The sequence below is a fragment of the Schistocerca americana genome, chromosome 9 (assembly GCF_021461395.2).
Source record: "Schistocerca americana isolate TAMUIC-IGC-003095 chromosome 9, iqSchAmer2.1, whole genome shotgun sequence".
Classification (NCBI taxonomy): Eukaryota; Metazoa; Arthropoda; class Insecta; order Orthoptera; family Acrididae; genus Schistocerca; species Schistocerca americana.
The window spans coordinates 143,408,142-143,429,833 of NC_060127.1; positions in this window are offsets into that span (position 1 = coordinate 143,408,142).

Consider the following 21,692-nt stretch of genomic DNA (forward strand, 5'->3'; position numbering starts at 1 on the left):
ATCTGCATCAGTTTGCGGTGGGTTGAACTTCTGTCACGTTCAGCGATTCTCTTCACTTGTTGTTAGTCGCGTCCTTGCAGGATCTTTTTCCAGCTGCAGCGATGTCGAAGATCTGATGTTTTACCGGATTCCTGATATTCACGATCCACTAGTGAAATGGTCGTACGGGAAAATCCTCACCTCATCGCTACCTCGGAGTTGTTGTGTCCCATCGGCCGTGTACCTACTACAACATTCCGTTCAAACTCGCTTAAATCTTGGTAAACTGCCATTGTATCAGTAGTAACCGATCTAACAACTGCTCCAGACACTTGTTGTCTTATACAGGCTTTGTCGACCGCAGCGCCGTATTCTGCCTGTTTACACATTTCTGTATTTGAATATGCATGCCTATATCAGTTTCATTGGCGCTTCAGTGTATTAGTGCTGCACAAAAAATGAAAAACTACTTTTGGTAATAAATTTAATGTAGATAAGTTTTCGGTGTCGTTTACAGTTTCCGAATTATTCAATGAAACCGCACTTGAAGATCACTTTTGAGCGTTTTTCTTGAATAATTAGAAAATTTATCAAAAACGTACCTCAGTACAAAGCTAACTATATTAAATTTACTACCGTAAGGTGTTTGCGCGTAGCGAGTGAGAAAAGATGAAAATTGGGTTAGATGGGATTGCTTTAAAATATTTATAGTCACAACGCAGATCAGATTTCGACCTGTGTTAGGTCATTATCAATGCTAAAACAAATACATGAGTATGTATTACAATGTGATTTACAGAAGTTATAAGTCCATCACATCGTTGTCTTTTAATGCTAACATTACATACCAGTGCGGAATTGTAGCAGTTGTTCGTGCTCAAGTGAATGCTTACACAGTTCAACCATTACTGTCGTAAAATTATATGTTGGTTTGACAGTACACATCGGTTTTGCGTATGGCGCCCTCTATGAGCTGCGCCTGAAGTTTACAGTTTTGACGACATTTTTGTAATATTTATGTTGTGTATTAACTAAGTAGTAACATGAAATTATTATGAGTAAAACTATGTAAAATTGCAATTCTTGCTTTTCCTCATGTCTGTAATGTGCTCGATGTTTAAAATTACTATAGCACGTAATAGGGACAGTTTACGCCTCATGGGCTAAAATTAATTATAAAACTGATATGGCTACGTAAAGTACGTTATAGGAAGTATTGCATATTGTGTCGTGTTGGGACCTGTCTTAACATAATTATTTGTTACTTGAAAAAAGATATGTCACTTTCTCCGGAAGTTACTTATTGTGGAGGTTATCTAACATACTGTGTATACCGTTGGGAGCTCAGCTTTCGCGCACGCAGTGTGAGGCGTGGGTGGCTAGGGGAGGGTAGGCCGCAGGGCTGGCCCGACCCTGGGCGGTCACACAGAGGGCAGTGGGAGCCCACACAGCTGACGCGTGGGGTGGTCACCCCCGCGCCCGCCTCTCACCCCTTTCCGTTCTGCCGGGCTGCGCCCGCGCCCCGACCCCAAAGCGCAGCCGGCCAGAGCCGGGACTCGCCGCCTGGGAATTTAATCAGCGCTCTTCAAACAGCCGCCGCCGCCGATTTCCGAACGCCGCTCCCTGGGGGATAAATGAGCGACCGGTGGCGCGTGCGTGCTACGCGCGACCACGACCACACGCGCACCACCCTCCCTACCTGGCCAGTGGCCGAACGCCACGTCCACCACGTTTGTGCGTCCGTGGGTGGACTGACGTCCGAGCGAACTACTGCATGTGTGCCGAGTTGTGCCTCAGGCTGAGCAAGTGTTTGTTAAAGTGATTATGTGCACGACATTGTGTCTATTTATTACAGCATACTACGAAAGTTAGAAACTGCGTAGGTCAGTTGATAGAGGAAGGTTCAATATTTTACCAGGTGTACCGGTATGAAATGAGCGTTAAGATACAAATGTGTCGATAGGGAACATTTGTTGTGAACGAGCCTTAATTTTTTGTTTTGTTTGGTTGGTATGACATCTGTCAAAGAAATGTAGTATACATCAAGTCATGGAACAAACAGCATCATATGTTTTCATCGTGTTAACAATGTTGACTGGAATACTCTCTTTCAAATTCTGAAGGTGGGAGGGGAAAAATAAAGGGAGCGAAAGGCTATTTACAATTTGTATAGAAACCAGATGGCAGTTATAAGAGGGGCATGAAAGGGAGGCAGTAGTTCGGAAGGGAGTGAGACAGGGTTGTAGCCTCTCCCCGATGTTATTCAATCTGTATATTGAGCAAGCAGTGAAGGAAACAAAAGAAAAATTCGGAGTAGGTATTAAAAACCATGGAGAAGAAATAAAAACTTTGAGGTTGGCCGATGACATTGCAATTCTATCAGAGACAGCAAAGGACTTGGAAGAGCAGTTGAACGGAATGGACAGTGTCATGAAAGGAGGGTATAAGATGAACATCAACAAAAGCAAAACGAGGATAATGGAATGTAGTCGAATTAAGTCAGGTGATGCATAGGGAATTAAATTAGGAAATGAGACACTTAAAGTAGTAAAGGAGTTTTGCTATTTGGAGAGCAAAATAACTGGTGATGGTCGAAGTAGAGAGGATATAAAATGTAGACTGGCAATGGCAAGGAAAACGTTTCTGAAGAAGAGAAAGTTGTTAACATCGAATATAGATTTAAGTGTCAGGTAGTCGTTTCTCAAAGTATTTGTATGGAGTGTAGCCGAGTATGGAAGTGAAACATGGACGATAAATAGTTTGGACAAGAGGAGAATAGAAGCTGCAGAAGGATGCTGAAGATTAGATGGGTAGATCACATAACTAATGAAGAAGTTTTGAATGGGATTGGGAAGAAGAGGAGTTTGTGGCACAGCTTGACTAGAAGAAGGGATCGGTTGGTAGGACATATTCTGAGGCATCAAGGGATCACCAATTTAGTATTGGAGGGCGGCGTGGAGGGTAAAAATCGTAGAGGGAGACCAAGAGATGAGTACACTAAACAGATTCAGAAGGATGTAGGTTGCAGTAGGTACTGGGAGATGAAGAAGCTTGCACAGGATAGAGTAGCACGGAGAGCTGCATCAAACCAGTCTCAGGACTGAAGACCACCACAACAACAACAATGTCGAATTTTGTACCAGAAAGTGACGATTTGCGGAAAGCATTAATTTTTTCTTTTCATTTGAAAAAAAGTGCTGCAGAGTCACATCGAATGCTTGTCGAGGCTTATGGTGATCATGCTCTATCAGAAGGAACATGCAAAAAAGATGGTTTCAGCGGTTCAGAAATAATGATTTTGATGTAAGAAATGAAGAACATGGAAGACCACCAAAACAGTTCGAAGACTCCGAATTGTAAACAATATTGGATGAATATGATACTTTGAGTCAGAAGCAAATGGCAGCAATGCTAAATGTAGCACAACAAACAATTTATGACCCTTTGAAAGCTATGGGAATTATCCAAAAGTGTGGGAAATGGGTGCCACATGAATTGAACGAAAGACAGATGGAAAACCGAAAAACCATTTGTCAAATTTTGCTTCAAAGACATGAAAGAAAATCAATTTTGCATCGAATTGTTACTGGCGATGAAAAATGGATTTATTTTAAGAATCCTAAACGGGAAAAGTCATGGGTTAATCCGGGACGACCATCAACATCGACTGCAAAACCAGATCGATTTGGAAAGAAGACAATGCCCTGTGTTTGGCGGGATCAGAAAGGTGTGGTGTATCATGAGCTTCTAAAACCTGGTGAAACTGTGAATACTAATCGATACAGACAACAAATGATAAGTTTTTAACTATGCATTGATCGAAAAAAGACCAGAATGTGCCAGAAGACATGGCAAAGTAATTTTTTTACATGACAATGCACCTGCACTCAAAGCAAAACTGGTTCAGGATACAATTAAAACACTTGGCTGGGAGCTGCTACGACACCCGCCGAAATCACCAGACTTGGCCCTTTCCGACTACTATTTACTTTTATCAATGGGACACGCATTGGCTGAGGAACACTTCGATTCCTACGAAGAAGTCGAAAATTGGGTTTCTGATTTGTTTGCTTCAAAAGACGAACATTTCTGTTGGCGTAGTGACCACAAATTGCCAGAAAGGTGGTCAAAATATATAGAAAGCAATGGTCAGTACTTTGAATAAAATGTTTATACTTTTCAGTTCAAAATTAGTGTTTCATTTCCACAACAAAAAAAAAACGCTCATTTCATACCAGTACAGCTGGTATGTTCCCACAGATACTATACCGTACACACAACATGAGCACCATTCATTGCTCAAGAAACGTCGAAACGTTTCATTCCACAAAGGAATCAACAGGTGCCTATTTCTTGAATCGACAACTTCAATAATTTTTCATATGTCCGTGAACCGTGATTTATTTTCAAAGAATATTCTTAAGAATTTATTTTATTTACTAGCGATTCATCAAGAACATTAACACATTTAATCACACTATGTAAGCATGGAAGTAGTTGCCAGGGAGTAACTGATGAAATCATAACCAAATTCCGTTTAACAAAGAGTATTTTATTCACTTTAATAGTGCCTAAAAGCATTTTTTAAAAGAAACAGATATAAAATGATAATCAGAAAGCACCCTCTAAATACCAAAGTTACAATTTATTCAGAGGAAGAAAGAAACAAGTTTTGACTTGAGCTTTCGGGCAGAGAACCTTGCCGCTCCCTTTTGACACGGCCGTAGTTACGACCGCTCACAACAGCCTCTGAAAGACTACACTGGTGCAAATCTGCAACACACCAGATAACTTTAAACTAAGAGTTTTAACAATTTACACAAGCATACAAACTATGCACCCCTCCGTAGGAGGGATGGAAATGGTACAAAATACTAACAATTAAAGTATTAACCTTGCCACCGAAGGTGCAACTTGATTTTAACTTCTAAGAAAAGTCTTACGCTGAAAGGGTGGATACTTTGTTAACTAAAATTATCATTTAAATGAAAGCCCACGAAATGCAACCTTGTATAAAATTCTACAAGGTTGGCCAAACAATAGTTAAGATGCTCTACAGTACACAAATGGTTCAAATGGCTCTGAGCACAATGGGACTCAACTGCTGAGGTCATTAGTCCCCTAGAACTTAGAACTAGTTAAACCGAACTAACCTAAGGACATCACAAACATCCATGCCCGAGGCAGGAGTCGAACCTGCGACCGTAGCGGTCTTGCGGTTCCAGACTGCAGCGCCTTTAACTGCACGGCCACTTCGGCCGGCTACAGTACACAGATACCGCCTCTCAAGATCGTAGGCAATAATATCAAAGTTTCCAAAGATCGAAACATATTTCAGTATTAGGCCGTTACACTCCAAGAATAAATTCGTTAACACACTAAATCCGACAAACATGACAGAGGCAGCTATTAGCGTACGGTAGATTGACAGGGAGATTACCGAACAACCCGCAGGTTTCTCTAACCCGCACCTACTCCACAAGGGAAAAACGGACCACCCAATTTATAAACAACCACCTTCCCGCGGGTGGGCAAACAGAGAAGAATGGTGGGACAACCCCAATTCAAAACGGCTGGTGACCTCACCAAGAAAACAAGTAGAATTTAACAAGAGTAAATCAAACAACATATCACTTCTAGTAAACTGCGATTTCTCGAGAAGACCTGGCGCAGCACCCACAAATCGCTCTCCCGAACTGTCCTTAGGTTTAAGTAGTTCTAAGTCTAGGGTACTTATGACCTCAGATGTTAAGTCCCATATTGCTTAGAGCCATTTGAACCATATTTTTCCTGAGGCTGTAACTTTCTTTACCCATCGCCCAGCTGTATTCCTATCAACTGAAGCACCGCCATGCACTGCACACAAACGTTTATGGATGTTCATCACCGTTTCTTTTTCTGCACACAAGAATTCAATAACAGAACTATGCTTGCAGCGTGAGTCGTAGGAAGACGGTATTTTGACGCTGTATTACGGCTCTGACATCGGCCAGAACGGTTCGAAACTTCACCGGCGCACAGAACAAACATTAAATGTGAAGTATCTACTGAGCCGTGGAAAAAAAAATTGCTGTTTGAAGAGCGAGTTGTGTGACGTAGTCGCCCTCCGTTTCTGGCGGTGGCGCCGCTGTGGTAATCGCAGCTTTGGTGTCTCCCTCTGGTGGAAAAGGGGAAAGGTTGCCTGTTCACGCGCATTTAACGGGCACTATCAGCTCGGCAGTCGGTCAGTCGGAGTGAGGCTTGGTCAGTCTCGTGTCACCAGTTGCTGGTCTGTCTCTCGTTCGCGTTTGTGCGGCAGTGTGTCTGTCTGTCATCGGAGTGTTAGTATGTGTGTCGTTTGGATTAAACTTTGAAGTCAGGAAATGAGAGTCTTACCACTCCGCCAGTAACAGAACTCAGCTAGTGGTCGCCTGGTCGGGGCTGAGCTCCTGCACCTGAGTCTGCGCGTTAGGCCGCCAGTCTGCTCGAGTTGCTCGGGCAACGGTCATTGGCGGTTGGATCAGTCGGTTGGTCGGTCGCGCTGAGACACGAGATGACTTGTCCACCTTGAGCGTCGGTGCAGGTGAGGTCCAGCGGGCAGCGCCGTGTAGAAACGGGTAGTGGCTTCGCGGTTCACACGAGAGCAACAGGAGCGAAAACCACGACATCGGGCTGGCTGGGGCGAGCTGCGACGCCGTGAGACGGGAGATCGGCGCGCCTTCCTGCGTCCGCTGAAGCGGCTGGCAGCGGACGGTTCGGGAGAGTGTTGGGAGTGCTGCGCCTGGTCTTCGCCAGAAATCGCAGTTTATTAGAAGTTAAGTGAGTGGAGATATGCTGTTTCATTTACTTGTTAAATTCTACTTGTTTTCTTGGTGAGGTCACCAACCGCTTTGTTTTGGGGTCTTCCCACCCCCCGCCCCACCCCCCTCACCTGTCAATCTGCCATACGTTAATAGCTGCCTCTGTCATGGTTGTCGGATTCGGTGTTAAAGAATTTATTGCTTAAAGGTCGAATTCCTGAAATATGTTTTTATCTTGCCTATCATCTTGCGAGGTGGTATATGTGTGGTGTAGAGCATGTTGTACATTTTATGTATGTCTGCATTTTATGGGTTTTATCCAAATAGCGATTTTAGGTTATACGGTTGCCACCCTTCCACCGTAAGAGTCCTTTAATAAAAAAAAATTTAATGTGTTTTTGAAAAGGCTTTAGGAATAAAATTCACATTTATTAAATTAATTTTATTTTCCATCAGTTACTTCCTGGCAACTAGTTCCACTCTCACCTAGTGTGATTAAATGTGTTAATGTTCTTGATGAATCGCTAGTAAGTAAAGTAAATTCTTTAAGAAAAAAATTTGAAAGTAAACTCACGGTTCTTCTACAATATTATATTAATGTTTTTTTTTAAAAAAAAAGTGGGGCATTACTTATTGAATGACCCTCGTATTTCTAATTTTGGAGCCGTTTGTAATTGGTGCATTCGAGCCCGGTGCCTGACATGGAATCCCTTCGGAATCTAATACAAAATACACTCCTGGAAATGGAAAAAAGAACACATTGACACCGGTGTGTCAGACCCACCATACTTGCTCCGGACACTGCGAGAGGGCTGTACAAGCAATGATCACACGCACGGCACAGCGGACACACCAGGAACCGCGGTGTTGGCCGTCGAATGGCGCTAGCTGCGCAGCATTTGTGCACCGCCGCCGTCAGTGTCAGCCAGTTTTTCGTGGCATACGGAGCTCCATCGCAGTCTTTATCACTGGTAGCATGCCGCGACAGCGTGGACGTGAAGCGTATGTGCAGTTGACGGACTTTGAGCGAGGGCGTATAGTGGGCATGCGGGAGGCCGGGTGGACGTACCGCCGAATTGCTCAACACGTGGGGCGTGAGGTCTCCACAGTACATCGATGTTGTCGCCAGTGGTCGGCGGAAGGTGCACGTGCCCGTCGACCTGGGACCGGACCGCAGCGACGCACGGATGCACGCCAAGACCGTAGGATCCTACGCAGTGCCGTAGGGGACCGCACCGCCACTTCCCAGCAAATTAGGGACACTGTTGCTCCTGGGGTATCGGCGAGGACCATTCGCAACCGTCTCCATGAAGCTGGGCTACGGTCCCGCACACCGTTAGGCCGTCTTCCGCTCACGCCCCAACATCGTGCAGCCCGCCTCCAGTGGTGTCGCGACAGGCGTGAATGGAGGGACGAATGGAGGCGTGTCGTCTTCAGCGATGAGAGTCGCTTCTGCCTTGGTGCCAATGATGGTCGTATGCGTGTTTGGCGCCGTGCAGGTGAGCGCCACAATCAGGACTGCATACGACCGAGGCACACAGGGCCAATACCCGGCATCATGGTGCGGGGAGCGATCTCCTACACTGGCCGTACACCACTGGTGATCGTCGAGGGGACACTGAATAGTGCACGGTACATCCAAACCGTCATCGAACCCATCGTTCTACCATTCCTAGACCGGCAACGGAACTTGCTGTTCCAACAGGACAATGCACGTCCGCATGTATCCCGTGCCACCCAACGTGCTCTAGAAGGTGTAAGTCAACTACCCTGGCCAGTAAGATCTCCGGATCTGTCCCCCATTGAGCATGTTTGGGACTGGATGAAGCGTCGTCTCACGCGGTCTGCACGTCCAGCACGAACGCTGGTCCAACTGAGGCGCCAGGTGGAAATGGCATGGCAAGCCGTTCCACAGGACTACATCCAGCATCTCTACGATCGTCTCCATGGGAGAATAGCAGCCTGCATTGCTGCGAAAGGTGGATATACACTGTACTAGTGCCGACATTGTGCATGCTCTGTTGCCTGTGTCTATGTGCCTGTGGTTCTGTCAGTGTGATCATGTGATGTATCTGACCCCAGGAATGTGTCAATAAAGTTTCCCCTTCTTGGGACAATGAATTCACGGTGTTCTTATTTCAATTTCCAGGAGTGTACACCTGGAATTTGAAATCGTGTGGCAGGATCTTGAGAGATTGATGCTATCTGTAAGGCAACTGCCTGCGGGATGATAAACGTTCCGGTGAACACACTGTTTTGAAGGATATAACTCGTAAACCAAGCATTTCTGGATACGTGTTTTAATGAACTTTTAGTCCTTATGTGTGAATACGTACCTAAAACTGTGTCATTTAGTTTTGAAACATCATCATAAAATCTCTATACAGCGCATTTTTCTGTCCGCCATAGTGCCTTACACGGAGATCCATGCGTCTCTGTGTCTTACGGAGCTTATCAGGAGATTTGCTTAGAAAGGTTTCCTAAACACTTTTTCTCAGCTCTTTATTAGACTTGCACCGACATGGGAGTTGATTATTCCTCATAATTTTTTGTCTGCAGTGTTAAAATCGTGCCTCGATTAAGTCATTTCTGTTGGGCTGAAGACATTGCTGATCCACGCTCAATGCAACAGCCTCCAAACTTTTGATCGAGGTACTGGCAACGTGTGCTAGAGCTCAGTGCTGCTGTAGCCACACATGATGAGGTACTAACTATATTTCCAAGGTGTTCTAATAAGAATCTGCATTCACATAAGCTTTATAAATGATTACAATGTTGGCGAGAGCAAGACCATCATCACAGTATGACGCTGGTTCCTCGTCGACTCTTGCACATAATGGGAGTATTCCTCAGACCGGAAAACGCATACGTCCGATCTGAACTACGGTGTATCGCACATTCGTCAGAATATAGCACTCTTGACAGAGACCCAACACTTGAAAATTTGCCAACAGAGCACGGTATGCTGCAGCTCGGTTTTCTGCATTCTCTTTCAAGCATTTCATTCACGTGTATAGGCCTAAATCCTTTCCTTTTAAAACATCTCTTATTGTAGTCATACAATGTTCACCGCAATACTTGAAGTTAAACTGCTCTTTTGGGAACGAAATTCGTCGGAGGTTGCTCAGCCGTCGGAGCGACGGCGCTTTCATACGTGCACTGCGCGGTATGTCTTTGCCATTGTCCGAAAGAAAAAAAAATCTTTCCCAATTAAACAGACCTGATTTATCAAGTGAGGGCTTGCCAAAGCGTTCTCTCCAAGCACTAATTGACTCCGCCATTGTTCATCCTGTCTGTGGACGTTCGTGCAACGACACACACACACACACACACACACACACACACACACACACACACGCACGCACGCACACACACCTACCAATGAACATTCAGCGACAGTGTAACGGTGTCGGCTCACGTTAGCCAAGGCTGAAAAAGCACAAACAATTCTATACTAACGTCAACGCTTTTCTTGATCTCCAAAACAGGACACCAATAAAACAAGTATTTATTTCGCAATTTGAACAACGTGATGAGACGTTCGAAGAATGCTACACCTTCATCCTCATACATACACATCAAGCCACCGTGCTAGTCATTTTTTTTCTGTTCCACTTGCAAATAGAGCAAGGGAAGGAAATCGACTGTCTACAGGGTGTCCTAGAAGTCTTGTGACAAAAAAAAAAGAAAAAAAGGTTCAAATGGCTCAGAGCACTACGGGACTTAAATTTTGAGGTCATCAGTCCCCTAGAACTTAGAAGTACTTAAACCTAACTAACCTAAGGACATCACACACATCCATGCCCGAGGCAAGATTCGAACATGCGACCGTAGCGGTCACGCGATTCCAGACTGTAGCGCCTAGAGCCGGCCGCTGGTGGCCGAGCGGTTCTGGCGCTACAGTCTGGAACCGCGCGACCGCTACGGTCGCAGGTTCGAATCCTGCCTCGGGCATGGATGTGTGTGTTGTCCTTAGGTTAGTTAGGTTTAAGTAGTTCTAAGTTCTAGGGGACTTATGACCTCAGCAGGAGTCCCATAGTGCTCAGAGCCATTTGAACCATTTTGTAGCGCCTAGAACCGCTCGGCCACCCCGGACGGCTTTTGCGACAAACGTCGAGGGGTTGGGGAGAGTGTCTGGACGAACAAATCGAGGATAGAATCCCGTGTCCGGTAAAAAAATGAAATGTCGTGTGGCTAGGGCCTCCCGTCGGGTAGACCGTTCGCCTGGTGCGTCTTTCGAGTTGACGCCACTTAGGCGACCTGCGCGTCGATGTGGATGAAATGATTATGATTAGGACAACACAACACCCAGTCCCTGAGCGGAGAAAATCTCCGACCCAGCGGGGAATCCAACCCGGGACCTTAGGATTGACATTCCGTCACGCTGACCACTCAGCTACCGGGGCCGGACCCGTGTCCGGTAACGTCATGCAACGACACTGCAGATCAGCGAAGATATAGGCACCGGCGGCAGCTATAAGGCCATATTTTCGGCAGCAAACGTGACTTTGTACGCTGACGGATCGTTGGTGGAACGTCTAGCAATATTGTCTGTTATTCATTGACAGCTACTGATAATCACCAGCGTCAGTGGAGAACATAGAGGTACGCGGTACATAGGAAGGCCTTGACTCCTATTAATGCGATCCTCTTTTGCCTGTTGGATGACGGTTTGAGAGACTGATTTTTATCCGCAGGTTTCCGTTCACGGCATAAAAACGAACTGTGGGTGGCAACCCGTGTCTGAAGCCGCCATCGACGAAGGCAACTGCGGATCACATCAAATGGTGACGAACACTGTCTAAGTAGAAGCTAGTCCCATGCTCCCCACTGGCGATCGCGGCAATCAGTCGCGATCGCTGACTGACAAAACAACATTTCTAGACGACCCGCATACGGTCCGTCAGCCTACAAAGTCACGTTCGCAGCCTGGCACTAGCGCCTATAATTCGACACTCTGTAGTGTCGTTGGTTGACGTTCCCAGACAGGGGTTCGTCGATTTATTCGTCCACGAGACTCAAGAGGGCCATAGACACGGGTTCACAGGTAGGTGCTGTGTTTCTTGACTTCCGCAAGGCGTTCGATACAGTTCCCCACAGTCGTCTAATGAACAAAGTAAGAGCATATGGACTATCAGACCAATTGTGTGGTTGGATTGAAGAGTTCCTAGATAACAGAACGCAGCATGTCATTCTCGATGGAGAGAAGTCTTCCGAAGTAAGAGTGATTTCAGTTGTGCCGCAGGGGAGTGTCGTAGGACTGTGTATATTCACAATATACATAAATTACCTTGTGGATGACATCGGAAGTTCACTGAGGCTTTTTGCGGATGATGCTGTGGTATATCGAGTGGTTGTAACAGTGGAAAATTGTACTAATATGCAGGAGGATCTGCAGCGAATTGACGCATGGTGCAGGGAATGGCAATTGAATCTCAATGTAGACAAGTGTAATGTGCTGCGAATACATAGAAAGATAGATCCCTTATCATTTAGCTACAAAATAGCAGGTCAGCAACTCGAAGCAGTTAATTCCATAAGTTATCTGGGAGTACGCATTAGGAAATATTTAAAATGGAATGATCATATAAAGTTGATCATCGGTAAAGCAGATGCCAGACTGAGATTCATTGGAAGAATCCTAAGGAAATGCAATCCGAAAACGAAGGAAGTAGGTTACAGTACGCTTGTTCACTCACTGCTTGAATACTGCTCAGCAGTGTGGGATCCGTACCAGATAGGGCTGATAGATCAGATAGAGAAGATCCAACGGAGAGCAGCGCGCTTCGTTACAGGATCATTTAGTAATCGCGAAAACGTTACGGAGATGATAGATAAATTCCAGTGGAGAGACGCTCAGTAGCTCGGTACGGACTTTTGTTAAAGCTTCGAGAACATACCTTCACCGAAGAGTCAAGCAGTATATTGCTCCCTCCTACGTATATCTCGCGAAGAGACCATGAGGATAAAATCATAGAGATTAGAGCCTACACAGAAGCATACCGACAATCCTTCTTTCCACGAACAATACGAGACTGGAATAGAAGGGAGAACCGATAGAGTTACTCAAGGTACCCTCCGCCACACACCGTCAGGTGGCTTGCGGAGTATGGATGTAGATTTAGATGTAGATATGTTCCTCAAGACACCCCTACAACTTTTTAAAATATGTCATCACATTTCTGGGACAACCTGTAGATGCCCCCACAGAAGCCCCAATTTCTTTTCGTAGTCCTTTGGTGAAATGTAAGTTAGCTGTAGTAAAATTGAACTGCAGTCAGATTCAAATGTCGGACCTATAAATTTTCTCAATAGTGTTCCTCTAAAGGCACATCGTATTCCCTCCATGGTTGCCCACTTGGATTCCCAAATCATCTCCATGGTACTTGCGAGTTTTTTGAACCTACTGGTAACAAATCTAGCAGTCAGCCTGTGAATTCCTACGATGTCTTCCTTCAGTCCGACCAGGTAGGGTTCCCGAATACTCGGGCAGTACTCGAGAATGGGTCGTACTTCATCCTATATGCGGTCTCCTTTACACATGAAGCACTCTTCTCGGATATCCTAAAAGATACCACGAAAAGTCGCAACGTGAGCACAATGTTTCTCACCCCTAATGTTCAATCTATACATGAAAGAAGCAACGATGGAAATAAAAAAAAGGTTCAAGAGTGGCATTCCAGTTCAGGGTGAAACGATATCAATGATAAGGTTCAGGGGTGACATCGCTATCGTCAGTGAAAGTGAAGAATTACATGATCTGCTGAATGGAGTGAACAGTCTAAGCAGTATAGGATATGGACTGACAGTAAATCGAAAACAGACAAAAGTAATAAGAATTAGCAGAATTGAGAACCTCTAGAAACTTATCATCAGGATTGGTGATCACGAAGTAAATGGTGTTCACGAATTATGCTACATAGGCAGCAAAATAACCTATGATGGCTGGAACAAGTAGGACATAAACGGCAGACTAGCACAGGCACAAAGATAAGTCAAGAGAAGTCAACTCGTTTCAAACAAAGGTCTTAATTGAGAAAGAAATTTCTCAGAAATTACGTTTGGAGCACAGATTTGTATGGTAGTGAAACATGGACTGTGGGAAATCTGGAAAAAAGGAGAATCGAAGCGAGGAGAATCGGCGAGGAATGGAATATATGGAAAACTCTGGGAAGAAGGAGGCACAGGATCTTAGGACATCGGTCCATGTTGTTGGAAACATCCCTCAGGTCCTAGTTACGCTATGTCTCCGCAATATCTTTTCTTCCAGGCGTGTTAGTTCTGCATGGTACGCAGGAGACCTGCTGTGAAGTTTGGAAGGTAGGAGAAGAGATGTTGGCAGAAGTGAAGCTGTGAGGACGGGCCGTGAGACGTTCTTTGATATTTGATAGCTCAGACGGTAGAGCACTTGCCCGAGACAGCCAAAGGTCCCGAGTTCGAGTCTCGGTCCAGCACATAGTTTTAACCTCTTAGGAAGTTTCATGTCAGTGCACACTCCGCTGCAAAGTGAAAATCTCATTCTGGTAATTTCGTCTTGCGTGCTGCAAAATCTGAAAATAATGCTGTCTCTATATGTATTTCTGTTTGTTAATGAGCAGGAAAACTAAACTCTTTAGCAACTGTTAACGTTGATTGCTGTTTTTGGATTCGGCTGTTAGTTGCTACATACATGTTGTTATAAAATACGGCGGGCTGCAAGAAAACTTGATTCGGGAAGCATTTGGTTTGCGGGCCTCAGTTTGACGATCGCTGACCTATAATGTGAGCTAAATATGGAAAGATATTGTATCCAGTGAAGTCTGTCTTCTCTATGGCTTGCATTTTAGTGCGATCGTATTCTGAAACTCTGGAGGCTCTTCGGGATAACCCTGTATGTTCCGCCCCCCCCCCCCCCCCCACACCAGCCCCCTGTGTTCGAAAACGGATCGCGAAGAACCTTTTTCCTTATGACTAACACATTAATTAAAATAACCGTACTTTAATATCTTCAACTCCAAAAAAAATTGGTAGTGGAAAGGTTAATCGACATCAGGGTTTCGCGCACAGCGCAGCTTGGCAAGCAGCCTTTCAAGCAATAAAACAGGAGAGGCAGCAGCCCTCGCTTAGGACGGCCACGATACGGATTTTGATACTTCAGGACCTTGGGACAGTAACCTTGCCGAAACGTCGCGGTCACACTGCTATCTTGTGCGGCGTAAAAACGCGAAGTATTCATTGCACTGATTACGCTGCGTAGGATGTTCGTAGATAGACCCTGAAAGTTGAAAAACAAGTGAACATTTTTCGCAAAAGAACACCGTGACTAATATTAGTGAGGAACTGTTTTAAGTGGTCATCGAACTGGAATGACGAACTCTCTCCGGCGGTGTGATTCTGGCCCGTCACCTCGCCGTGTGATAGTCGCAGCGTGTAGGCTCGGGGTGTGGCGGAGCGGTCCATCGATCGCACAGGCCTCTGCATGCGCCGCGGATGCTGCCCGCAGAGCACGGCTGCATTATTGGTGGCCAGTCTTTCAGGGGCTGACATAAAACGTCCTCAGCTCATACTCGATGTAAAACTGAACGTTATTGCCACCTCTCCTCAATCTCCCTAGAGTCTGCCGTTACTCCGGATTTAGGTGGCCTCATTCATGATCCGTAGAGACAAAATGCATTAGCGTTACGGTAATGCGTACGTGTGGAAGTCAGCTAAGAACTGTGGGATCTCCATCTCCGTACATGCGAGGGCTGTCCAGGAGGTAAGTTACGATCGGTCGCGAAATGCAAAACACTGGAAAAAACCGGTAAAGCTTTGCACGGATGTGTTGGGCAGTGTCTCTAGTATGCCCGTCGATCATGTCGCGTCTCTCTTTTCGGTTTTGAGTGAACAGTGAGCACGTAAAGATGCGTAGGGAACAGTGTCTCCCGCCAAGTATGAGGGCTTGGTTAGAGATTTCGCCTGTGTCATGCAGCCCACATAACACAACTGTCGAGCAGTTTATTCTTCATGCCAATTCTCGGCCGCACACTCAAGGGGCAATGAAGACGCTCCTGCAGCGTTTCCGATGAGAAGTCTTTGATCAACCACAATACAGTCCGTAATGGGTTATCCCTGAGTCTCATCTCTGCTCACAAGAACCGCTGAATACGAAGACAAACTTTTTCCACAGACAACGAGCTGCAGACCAGTGCAGATTACTGGCGGCAGGCACAGGCGGCTGCTTTCTATGACGAGGATATTGAAACTTGATACAACATTACGACAGAACTCGAAGTTGGAGTGGCGACTATGTAGAGAAGTAGGTGGAAGGTGTACCTAACTGTTGCAAATAAAACGTTTCTGGGTTTCACTGTGGTTTCCATTTCGCGACCGATCGTAACTTACTTTCTGGACAGCCCTCGTACAACGCGGTATTGCGTGTAGGACTGTTCCGTTCACCTACCTCGCTTTGGCACCTTGCGAACTGGCACTCTTCCATTTTCTTCATACTTGTAGAATTTGTGGGACAGTGACTGGACATCAATTTTGTAAAGCGGTATAATTAAGTTCTAATGAAATCCGAAAGAATACCCTTTGCTGATTAGAAGATTTCTAAGTGCTGTGAAGCACCAAATTTTTGTACCTCGTTCCATAGTTATCCGCAGTTGAATTTGGGTTTCTAACAAGAGGTGACTGCAGCATTGAGCATGTGGCCGCCGTACTGTTATTGAAGCTAAGCATCAGGTCGTTCGTAATCTCCTTCACTGAATCTGAGAGCTCTACAGTCTCGAGAATAGGAGAAATAATTATGATCTTCGTTAATTAAGAATTTCTAATGGATTTTCTTGAATAATAGAAGGATTCAGATCCATATTAGAGATCATTATAAAAGTTCACTACTTGTGTACTGATGTATATTTCTGCAATTTGTATGGCTATTGTAATATCCTCCCTCCCCCCTCCCTCGTTTTACTAAACCTCCTGAAGTGTCTCAGTTTAGTTAGGGATCCCCAGCCCATCAAAAGATGCCATCAGAGGTGTAAAGTCTGACTCACTGTGCTTTTCCATGTGGGACTTATAGAGATTAAGACAACCAGTCCTTGGATTATTTTAGAGAGTTGCCGGGTACCATTTCCTTCTTCCTGTTTTGCCACAAAGCTATCATAGTTGCAGTACATCGCTGGAGCAATAGCAGCGATATCGGCTTTTCTGGAAAATGGTATTCTGACTCGTATAATTGCGAAGTTATGAAGCGCTAAAGTATATCACTTGGAATAACCCTCGTAAATGCCCTTTATAAATGTTTATTAACAAAAATACCATAATCTGATAATAACTCAAACAATTTATTACTTATTAATTCAAAACTAGTGATTTTTTGATAGCTTGGTCTTACAAGAGAACTAGATCGAAAGACTTCCTATCGGCGACTGGTGACTATGACACGGAGCCTTTTGATTTAAAAGATAATTCAAAAATTTATTAACAGACAGTTAATTTCTCGTCAACCATTCATTCCAGTCACTAATTATGAGACTAATGACTATGCTACATTTGCATGGTCAAAGTACCGCTGCTGTTTAAAAATTTACTCAGTAAAACATCGCACCTGCTTGTACAACTTCGCTATGTTAAACATTATTCATCTGTTTTTTTTTTAAATGATTGCATCTTGCGTCGTAATATTGTAAGAAAATGTTTATGACCAATATGCTTCTCCTAATATCTGTAGTGGAAAAAGTGGCTTTCATTAGTAAATATTTACTAAGCAAATTTACTTGCTATCGCGCCTGGATGGCTGTAGTTCCCCTACGTATTAATTATAAGGTCTATTTTTAAAAAATCGACGTGGTAAAATAGCAAACATAGCGTAACGAGTGATGCAGTACGTCAAAAACAAAGCATTTTTTAAAGTGGTGCTGGCACATTAGTTTGAAAAACCGCTGACAAGGGCCGTCAGCGATCGCAGTTGCTGAAAAAGACGTCGAACCAGAAAGAGAAAGTACTTTGTGTGCTGTAATGTGCCTGTTACCAATCAGTAATGAGTCGACATATAGTTTTAAGTAGCAAATTTCACAAGACACCACCTGTCTGCAACAGCTTAATTAACTAGTTCAAGAATCCTTCGAATAGAATAGTTATTTCCCTGATGCAAAGCGTTAGTTGCAACGTGCGTATCAAAATAGACGGTGGACAGTCTGAGGGACGTGATGTTGCGAAGTACCATAAAGTCTGCGTATCGAGCTAGAGCAGAACTGTGCATCCCTCAGACAATTGTGTGAAAAATAACTCGTAAGTGACTAGGAGTGAAACCGTCCATATTACAGCTCCCGGAAGCCAGAGCCGTGACGAGAAACTGTTCTGCATTGATGATTGATGTGCGGTACAGAATCATCTCGAAAATGACGACATAGCAAGAAAAATAATGCTCAGTTAAGGTAAAAAAGGTGTGTAGCATGGATGTCTTTTAATCGTAAAGTTGCTGACAGCATCCGTCCACGTCGATATCCGATCGAGGCAAAATCACCGGCCCACCTATTTACTGCAGGAATAAGCATTGTATCGACATGCAGTGATATATATATATATATATATTGCGAATGTGGTAATTTATTTCCTGAGCCAACTCGTGGCTTGCACGTTGTTTGCAAAGAGCTAGCTGACGCTGTAACCACGATCCAAAGTGATGGACATTCTGAGTTTAATTGTTACTGAAAATATGTTGCTGTTGCTGTATCATTGGCTACCGCTGTCAGTCTTACAACCGGCAACTTGCCATCAACAACGTAGAGCTGAGCGAAAATGTGGCAGCTATCAGAGAATCCCCGTCGACGCCGGCTGCAGATTAAAAAAAGATAGAATTCTATTTTCAGTTTATGTTCTGTTCGGTACGACTTGCTGTACTCCAAACTACTCAGCGTCTAGTCAGATTTAAATGATATTGCCTCTGAATAAACTACGTCACTGTATGATCGTTAGGGAGAATATTGGCAATATAGAATATTAATTTGAAGAAAATATAGAGGATAGGTAAAATAATGCGAACACATCCTGTACTTACTTGGGAATGGATTATTAATAAGTGGTAGGACCCCCATTTGGTTATAGTGATTGTTTAGTCTCCAGTGGAATGCTATGCCACACTTCGAGCAGAACCTCGTCTAACTCCTGTAGTGACAAGGGAGGCGGAAATCTGCTCCGGAATCTGCGTTCTAATACCGCCCACAAGGATTCCATGATGTCCAAGTCCGGGGACTGTGCTGGCCAGAGAAGTCGCTGCAGTTCAGTTGCATGCTCCTCACACCACGATTGTACTGTCCTGGCTGCGTGAATGGGTGCATTATCGTCCTGAAATATGGCATCATTGTTCGGGAACAACATTTGAATCATGGGGGGCAGCTGATCACCTAAAACTTTCACATAATCGTTGCCTGTAACATGGCCTTTGAGAGTAATGATGGCACCAGTAGAATACCATGATATAGCTGTACACATCATCACACTTTCACCTCCATGCTTAACCGTTGGAATCAAGCAATCACGATTGTATGCTTCTTTTGGCGTTCTCCAGACGATAAACCGGTCCAGTGTGGGAAATAACGAAAACGTGACTCGTCGGACCATATGACGTGTTTCCACATACCTGCCGTCCAGGGTTTATGCTCCTGACACCATGTTTCGACACTTCTTTGTGTTGATTGTCGTCGCTAATGGCTTCGGTATAGCAGTTCGTCCACGAATATTCGCTTTATGCAGTTCTCGGCTGACAATGTCGATAGACATGGCTATTGAACTCTGCAGTCACTTTAGCCGCCGCAGTTTTAAGACAATTTACGCACGACGACCTCTGAAATTTAGTTTTCACTTGCGTCCATTATTACGTTCACAAGATGATCTGTTCCCATGTTTCGGGTAGGTTGTCATGACTCTTCAAGCAGTTACTCTTGAAATGTTCCGTAAGTTGGTTGTCTTGGTTACTGATGATCCAGATAATCGGGAACCCACAATGTACCCCCTTTGGAGCTCTGTTAGGTCTTTCATTGGATATCGACCTCGGTCTCTGAATGCAGATACGAAGTGTGCACAACTCGTAAACAACCTGCACTGCTGCCTCCTCTGTACTGGACACGCACAGCCCAAGGCAGCGCGTGCCTTACCTGTGGCGTTGACCGACAAATACACTACTGGCCATTAAAATTGCTACACCAAGAAGAAATGCACATGATAAACGGGTATTCATTGGACAAATATATTATACTAGAACTGACACGTGATTACATTTTCACGCAATTTGGGAGCACAGTTCCTGAGAACTTAGTACCCAGAACAACCACCTCTGACCGTGATAACGGTCTTGATACTCCTGGGAATTGAGTCAGACAGAGCTTGGATGGCGTGTGCAGGTACAGCTGCCCATGCAGCTTCACACGGTACCACGGTACCAAGAGTAGTGACTGGCGTGTTGTGACGAGACAGTTGCTCGGCCACCATTGGCCAAACGTTTTCAATTGGTGAGAGATCTGGAGGATGTGCTGGCCAGGGCAACAGTCGAACATTTTCTGTGTCCAGAAAGGCCCATACAGGGCCTGCAACATGCGGTCGTGCTTTATTCTGCTGAAATGTAGGGTTTAGCAGGGATCGAATGTAGGGTAGAGCCACGGGTAGTAACACATCTGAAATGTAACGTCCACTGTTCAGAGTGCCGTCAATGCTAACAAGAGGTGACCGAGACGTGTAACCAATGGCATCCCATACCATCACGCCGGGTGATACGCCAGTATGGCGATGACGAATACACGCTTCGAATGTGCGTTCACCGCGATGTCGCCAAACACGGATGCGACCATCACGATACTGTAAACAGAACCTGGATTTATCCGAAAAAATGACGTTTTGCCATTCGTGCACCCAGGTTCGGCAGGCGCTCCTGTCTGTGATGCAGCGTCAAGGGTAACCGCAGCCATGGTCTCCGTGCTCATAGTCCATGCTGCTGTAAACGTCGTCGAACTGTTCGTGCCGATGGTTGTTGTCTTCCAAACGTCCCCATCTGTTGACTCAGGGATCGAGACGAGGCTGCACGATCCATTACAGCCATGCGGGTAAGGTGTCTGTCATCTCGACTGCTAGTGGTACGAGGCCGTTGAGATCCAGCACGGCGTTCCGTATTACCCTCCTGAACCCACCGATTCCATATTCTGCTAACAGTCATTGGATCTCTACCAACACGAGCAGGAATGTCGTGATACGATAAACCGCAATCGCGATAGGCTACAATCCGGCCTTTATCAAAGTCGGAAACGTGATGGTACGCATTTCTCCTCCTTACACGAGGTATCACAATAACGTTTCACCAGGCAACGACAGTCAACTGGTGTTTGTGTATGAGAAATGGTTTGTAAACGTTCCACATGTCAGCACGTTGTAGGTGTCGCCATCTGTGCCAACCCTGACAGAATGCTCTGAAAAGCTAATCATTTGCATAGCACAGCATCTTCTTCCTGTCGGTTAAATTACGCGTCTTTAGCATGTCACCTTCGTGGTGTAGCAGTTTTAATGGCCAGTAGTGCACAACCATCCCATCACTACCACTATTCACATTATTTTGCGTATCGCCTGTATTTGAAAGCTGTTTCGCATGTTTCGTATAGAAAATCCCACATCTTTCGACTTCCATGAACTCATAACGCCTAAACGGTAGCTTGCGCAGTATGCACGTAGATGAAGATGTAGATCAGCTTCACATCAGTTTTGGGAAGCTCGAAGTAAGCGAAGAAATTTTACTACTTTGAGACAAAAAAAAGGGCAGAAGAAGTAAGAAGGACATAAAAAGCAAACTAGCCGAAGTCTTTATCAAACATCGAATTTCTAGGAAGAATCCTATGATGATTTAAGTTCGGAGAACAGCATTGTATGCTAGTGAATCGTTGACTGTGGGGACACCGAAACTGAAGAGGACTTCCATGGTATTAGTGTGTT